The sequence below is a fragment of the Callithrix jacchus genome, chromosome 8, assembly GCF_049354715.1.
Source record: "Callithrix jacchus isolate 240 chromosome 8, calJac240_pri, whole genome shotgun sequence".
In the NCBI taxonomy this organism is placed as follows: Eukaryota; Metazoa; Chordata; class Mammalia; order Primates; family Cebidae; genus Callithrix; species Callithrix jacchus.
Window position 1 is genome coordinate 102,402,932 of NC_133509.1, and position 7,069 is coordinate 102,410,000.

The following is a 7,069-nucleotide window of genomic DNA, read 5'->3' on the forward strand; positions in this document are numbered from 1 at the left end:
CTCAGGTTTGGTCCTGTGACTCAATTTGGACAATGCAACCTCAGACACATATCTCAGCAGAAGCTTTTAGCACCATTGCCTGGTGCCACAAGCCCTGCGTGGCCCAGATAGGGGCTGCTTCTACTTTGGTTCCAGGAATGAAGGTGACTTGGAGAGAGAGCTGCAGCCAATGTGGGTGCAAAGCCTCTGTTGTTATAAACACTGAGATTTGGGGTGGGGTGAGGGGGCAGGGGATACTGTCAACACCACGGAAGTTAGTCAAAGCTGACTGACACACTTGTCACACTGTGATGCTACAAGGCAATGCCAGAGGGACTACATGGAGAGGTGGGTGCCCTTTTCCTCTCATTAACACCCTGACACCCACCTCCCTGTTCCACAGAAAAAGCTGGGACACCTTAAGAGGTCAGTCACTCTCCCGACAGTGCTCTGCAAGGCTTTGTTGGGGATGAGAGCCTAGACCCATTGCCACCCCCCAGAACTCAGCCTGGAAGGAGGAATGGCCCTTGGCAGATGTCTCAGGGCCTGTGGGGCTGGGGTGGAGCAGGATGTGTGGTGTGACTCAGCTATGTGCACAGGCAGGGCTGGGCCTGCTGGGTACAGATAAGAGCCCCTCTCCTCCCCTCCTTCCATTCTCCTCTCCTCCCCTACCTTCCTTCACTGCCTTCCCTAAATGTTATTCCTGGAGGCTAGGCTTTCATTTTGCTTATTTTGAGTGGGTAAAAAAGAGAGGGGCAGAACCTTGGCCTAGGGATGTCTGAGGATCCCCCCCACCCACCCCACTCCCAGTGCGGGAAGAGAGTAGTGATGGTGTTATGCTCATCCCTGCATAGCCCTTCTAGTTACAGCTGCTCCAGGCCTCAGGGGCTCCCACCTGGCTGATTATCAAAATCACCTGCATGGTTTTTCCCAGTCTCACCTAAGGGCCACCATTTACAGCAATGCAGGGTGTTTATTGCACAAAACAGACTTGGCTAAGGAGGCAAATGGAGGCTGTAGGTACAGTCTGCATTCAGCTACCAAAGGCATGCTTCCACGCAGGGCTGCCTTCCCCAAAGGAAGAAGAGGGGTTCTCATGTCATAAAAGCTGCATCCATTTGTTAAACCACATGGCAGTGGGTCTGCATCTGCCCAGATCAGGGGGCTTTTTTCTATTTCATGGAAAAGTAGGAATCATGTCCAAACCCAGGAGTCTCTGATTCTTGGGTTAGGAAATCTTCATTTTAAGAAATCTCTCACTTCCAGGTGGTTCTGAAGGTGGGTTGGCTCTGGGAACCATGGCCTTGGAAAATCCCTGAACCTCTTAGCCCTCCTTAGGGAAGGGCCTTCTCAGCCAACAACCATAGCATGCCTGCTGAAAGTCAGCCCCCAGCTGAAGCCAGGCCCCAGGTATGTACTGCCCAGAAAGTCTCTGCCACTCCCAGGTGATGTGACTGGCCAGGCTCCATCCTGCCTTCCCACTTGCCCTCTGAGGCTGGCATTGAAGAGCCCCCTATCTCCATGCATCCAGCTCCGCCTCTGGGAGGTGCTGCCCATTGATAGGTGGAGCTGTTTGCTAGGGAGATTAAAAGAGGGTCAAAGCCAGCCCTAACAATATCTAAGGCAGAGCTGTGAACAAAGGCACATGTAGCAGGTGACTGCAGACTTCCTGAGGTTAAAGATGGGAAGAGATAGTGGGAGGATTGAGTTCTGATTTTGAGCAATCACGCTCCTTTCTGGAGTTCCCTGTAGAGAAACTGCTCTAATGAGAAATTCCCAAGACTGGAAGCCTGGAGCTTCCAAAGGCTCTAAATCGCAGGACAGTGTGGGCAGCTCCACAGGCGGTCAGAAGAGCCAGCTAACTGAGGCATCCCACCCTCACCAGCTCTGAGACTCAAGCAAGGAGCCTAGGGCGCAACATTTCAGGAGGATAGGATGCCTCAATTAGCTGGCACTTCTGACCGCCTGTGGGGTGCCCAGCCACATTGTCCTGAAACCTGCCCTTAGAAACACCTTCCACAGTAGGGTGGAGGTAAATCGTCTTGAATTGAAGATCTGAAATTGAGGTCTTTTCCTGTGCATTTAAGACTATGTTTCTAGTAAATGAAGAAATGGAAGAAAATAGCAAACAATCATTGAGAGAGCAGGCCCTGGATCTGATCTTGGTAAAGTACAGATCTGACTCTGTCAGGTCTGCGAATCTGCATTTCTAACAAGCTCTGAGGTGAGGATGCAGCTGGTCAGAGACCATACCTTGAGTGGCAGGGAGTTAGTTAACCTTGATCAAGTTACTCAGTTCCCCTAAAAGGGAGACCTTGAACCCAGGACTGGTTACATAATTTTCCAGTCCTGGTGCAAAGTGAAAATGCTAGGCTCCTGGTTTAAAATTAGCATGAATTTCAAGACATCGACAACAGAGCATTAAAACAGGCACAGGGCCTTTCGAATTGCAGGAGACCCTATGCAACCGCCTGAATCTCAGGGCGTTGGAAGACTCAACAAAGTTAACCACGTAAAGCACTTAGAAAGCACCTGGGCATGGTAAATCCATGAAAATGTTCCTGATCCTGATTGCATAGCCTGGAACAGCCTCTCCTTGAACATCGGGACCATCAGACTGAACTTATGTGGACTGACCTCCACTTTACAAGGGAGGAAGCTGGGCCCCACAGCAGGAGTTTAAAGAATAACGGTTGGGGTGACTTGTGGAGACCAAGCTCAGGCCACCAGACACCCAGGCCAGGGCTCCTCCTTCTGGGCTGTCTCCTCAATGGACAAAAGACAAAAGAAAAAAAGAAAAAAAAAGATGATGATGACAGCAGTGAGGTAACACTGCCACCATTACTCAGAAATAGCAGGGCCAGGCGCGGTGGCTCACGCCTGTAATCTCAGCACTTTGGGAGGCAGAGGCGGGTGGATCACGAGGTCAATATATTGAGACCATACTGGTCAACATGGTGAAACCCCATCTCTACTAAAGATACAGAAAATTAGCTGGGCATGGTGGTGCGTGCCTGTAATCCCAGCTACTCAGGAGGCTGAGGCAGAATTGCCTGAACCCAGGAGGCGAAGGTTGCGGTGAGCCGAGATTGCACCATTGCACTCCAGCCTGGGTAACAAGAGCGAAACTCCGTCTCAAAAAAAAAAAAAAAAGAAAGAAATAGTAAAGAGAGTGTCAGCTTGTCTGGATGGACAAAGGTTGGCCTGTCAGAATGATCCTAATCATTAACTCACCCGTTGGGCTTCCAGAGACGTGCATTTGTAGCCATTGGTAGAGCGTGAAATTATGTGGAAACTGCAGAGGGGCCCTCAAACACTTTGCCTCTGAAATGAACCCAGGCTGTTGTGCTTTGGGAGTTCTTGGTCTGCTTTCCCTAGTTTTGCTATCTCTGCCCTTATCTCCGCTGCCACTTCTCATTGCTGTTAGGCTGTCCATCCCCAGGAGCTACTTCATAAATTGCTGGCAGTCTGATAGATGAATAACCCAAGTTATTAGGATGGTGCTTAAAATTAGGATAAATGGGCTGGGTGCAGTGGCTCACGCCTGTAATCCCAGCACTTTGGGAGGCCAAGGCAGGTGGATCACGAGGTCAGAAGTTCAAGACCAGCCTGGCCAAGATGGTGAAACCCCATCTCTACTAAAAATACAAAAAATTAGCTGGGCGTGGTGGCAAGCGCCTATAGTCCCAACTACTTGGGAGGCTGAGGCAGAGAATTGGTTGAATACAGGAGGAGGTTGCAGTGAACTGAGAGTAAGACTCTGTCTCCAAATAATAATAAGGATAAACGGCATCTGACTGTTATCCAGTCAGTCATGTATGTCATAATGTTTTGACATCGTAAAATACCTTCTAGCTGGGGAGAGACTTCCTCTCCCAGGGCCTAGCTAATTCTTAGAAATAGCAAGGGCTCAGCTGGGAGCATGCTTTTGATGTACAAATTAACCAATCCTTCACTCACTGGGATGTACACCTGGGGTGACAATATTTCTGTCTTAATTGTCCCAGGGCCAGGTACCAGGCAACTAGGAACCACCCCTATAGCTTAGAGCACCCCCCATAAAATTCAAACTAGCTAATCCAAAACTGTTCACATTGCCCTGCCTTGCTTTCCCCTTGAAAGCTCCAATAATGAAAGCTTTTTCCTGGCTCCTGTCTTTCCCCTGTGTGGTATGCCACGTCTCCCGTCTCTAGGACCTGTGAGTGTAATATACTTTGTTTTCCTGTGTCTCTGCTTGTGGACAGACTGACGATCACATTGCCTGACAGACCATAGCATAAAAGAATACAAAACACAGCTTCTCCAGGCACTTTCCCAGTCATCTGATTTCTGATCCTATGCTTTGTTTTGCAGGTGAGGTTGCCAGATACTGAATTTTGAATGAATGAGTTTTTACTGTAGCAGCAAGAAAATTGATAACAGAAAAATTACAGGTGTTAAAAATCATTGCCACTATTACATTTTAATTGTGGTTATTGGGATAAGAAGATTTACAGTGAATCTCTGAGAATCAGGTCAGCTCTTCCTATCTCAAGTGAGGGTACTCCATGCTACATTGATGACTGTGCCTTCTCTTTCTAGTGGCCACCATCAGTCAGCTTAGATTGAGGACAGCACTTTGCCCTCGATCTCTAACTGCATTTTTCTAGTGATCCCTGGCACCATGGCCAGGGATGTGAAGGTTGGGAGGTAAGCTATCCAAACCTCAGCTCTTTAGCCACCCCAAACCAGAGAGAGAGACCATCTCTCTGTCTCCTCTTCCTGCACGGCTGTGGTTTGAATTTGGTCTGGTCCCACCAAAACCAATGTTGAGGCTTGATCCCCAGTACAGCAGTGTTGGAAGGTGGTAGTTTTAAGAAGTGTTTGGATTATGAGGGACCCACCCTCATGAAGGGTTTAATACAGTCTTGAGGGAGTGAGTTCTCACTCTTGCGGAACTGGATTAGTTACAATGAGAGCTGGTTGTTATAAAGCGAGCCTGCCTCTTGTGTTTGGTCTTTTTGCATGCACCACATCCCCTTCTGCTTTCCACTGTGAGTTGGGGAAGCATGAGGCCCTCTCTGGCTGGGCAGTCAGACGTTGGACTTCCCAGCCTCCAGAATCATGAACCAGATAAACCTCTTTTCTTTATAATTTACCCAGTCTCGGGTATTCAGTTACAGCAGCAGAAAACAGACTAAGACACATACTAATCTCATATGTGAGGGCTCCACCCTGAAGACCTCATTACCTCTAACAGGCCCCACTTCTAAATCCATCACACTGGGGATTAGGGCCTCAATATATAAATTCCAGTGGGGCACAAACATTCAGTCCATAGCACCCACTGAGTTCTTAGCTCTTGAATCAAGGTAGCAAGTCAGGATTGCACGTCCCTCTCTCTGCCCCAATAGCTTGCACCCTTGTATCTTGTAGCCTCACACTGTCTTTTCCTTCAGCCCCAGAAGCAACACCAAGAGGCCCTTTCCTCCTGGGTTCCTGAGTCAGGGTTGGATTTTGGGGATTTGGCCTTACCCTTGTCTCCAGGCTTCTTCTCTCTCAGATAGGGCAGATTTCAGAGCTCTGTGCACCTCGGGCTCTCATTCTGTGATTTTTACCCACCAGGTCCAGCTCTGCAGGTGGTGAATGTGACTGAGTTCATTGGAAAGACTTGAATGCTGGAACCCTGGCCTGTCCACACATGCACCAGCACACACATGCATGCACACACATATATACACACACATATATACACACACATGCATGCACACACATATATACACACATATATACACACACATGCATGCACACACATATATACACACAGGCCAACTTCCCAGGGCTTCTCTAACTGCCAGCTGCTCCCAATCTGTGTCTTTGTCCGGGAGTGGGATAACAAGTAAATAAACAGATCTCCTGTTTCCCTAAGCCAGCTGTACAGTAGAACTTTCTTTGCTTACGGAAATGTTCTATATCTGCTCTGTCCAATACCAAGAGTGGCTACCGAGCACTAAAATGTGGCCAGTGTGAGGAACTGAAGTGTAAATTGATATTTCATTTTAATTAAAATTTATGCCAGATGCAGTGGCTCACAACTGTAATCCCAGCACTTTGGGAGGCTGAGGATGGTGGATCACTTGAGTTTGAAACCAGCCTGGCCAACACAGTGAAACCCCATCTCTACTAAAAATACAAAAAAAAAAAAAAACTAGCCAGGCGTGTTAGCACATACCTGTAATCCCAGCTACCCCGGAGACTGAGGCACAGAATCTCTCGAACCTAAGAGGCAGAGGTTGCAGTGAGCCAAGATCATGCCACTGCACTTCAGCCTGGGAAAGAGAGTGAGACTCTGTCTCAATAATAAAATAAAAAATAATAATAGGCTGGGTGTGGTGGTTCATGCCTGTTATCCCAACACTTTGGGAGGCTGAGGTGGGCAGATCATGAGGTCAGGAGTTCCAGACCAGCCTGGACAGCATGGTGAAACCCCATCTCCACAAAAATTAGCTGGCATAGTGGTACACTCCTGTAGTCCCAGCTTCTGGGGAGGCTAAGGCAGAAAAATCACTTGAACCCAGGTGGTGGAGGTTGCAGTGAGCCGAGATCACACCACTGCACTCTATCCTGGGCAACAGAGTGAGACTTCATCTCAAATTAAGAAAATAAGTAAGATTTAACTAGCTACCTGTGGCCAGTGGCTCGCAAATTGGACAATGTAGACTAGATGGATAGGGATGATCATGCTTTCCAAATAAAAAATAGGGACCTACAGCCTGATAAATGGGAATAGATGTGTAGGGCAAAATATTTGAAATTGGGACTGGACAGGTAATTCCTGGGTGCTAGACCTGCGCTTCAACCCTGGCTCAGGTTTAAAAACCTCATCTTGGCCAGGCACGGTGGCTCACGCCTGTAATCCCAGCACTTTGGGAGGCTGAGATGGGCGGATCACTGGAGGTCAGGAGTTCAAGACCAGCCTGACTGATATGGTGAAACCCCATCTTAAAAAAAAAAAAAAAAAATCTTGAAGTCAAAAGATACTGGGTTGGTTAAAAAAAAAACAAAAAAACAAAAAAAAAACAAAACACCTCATCTTGGCAGGGTTTGGTGG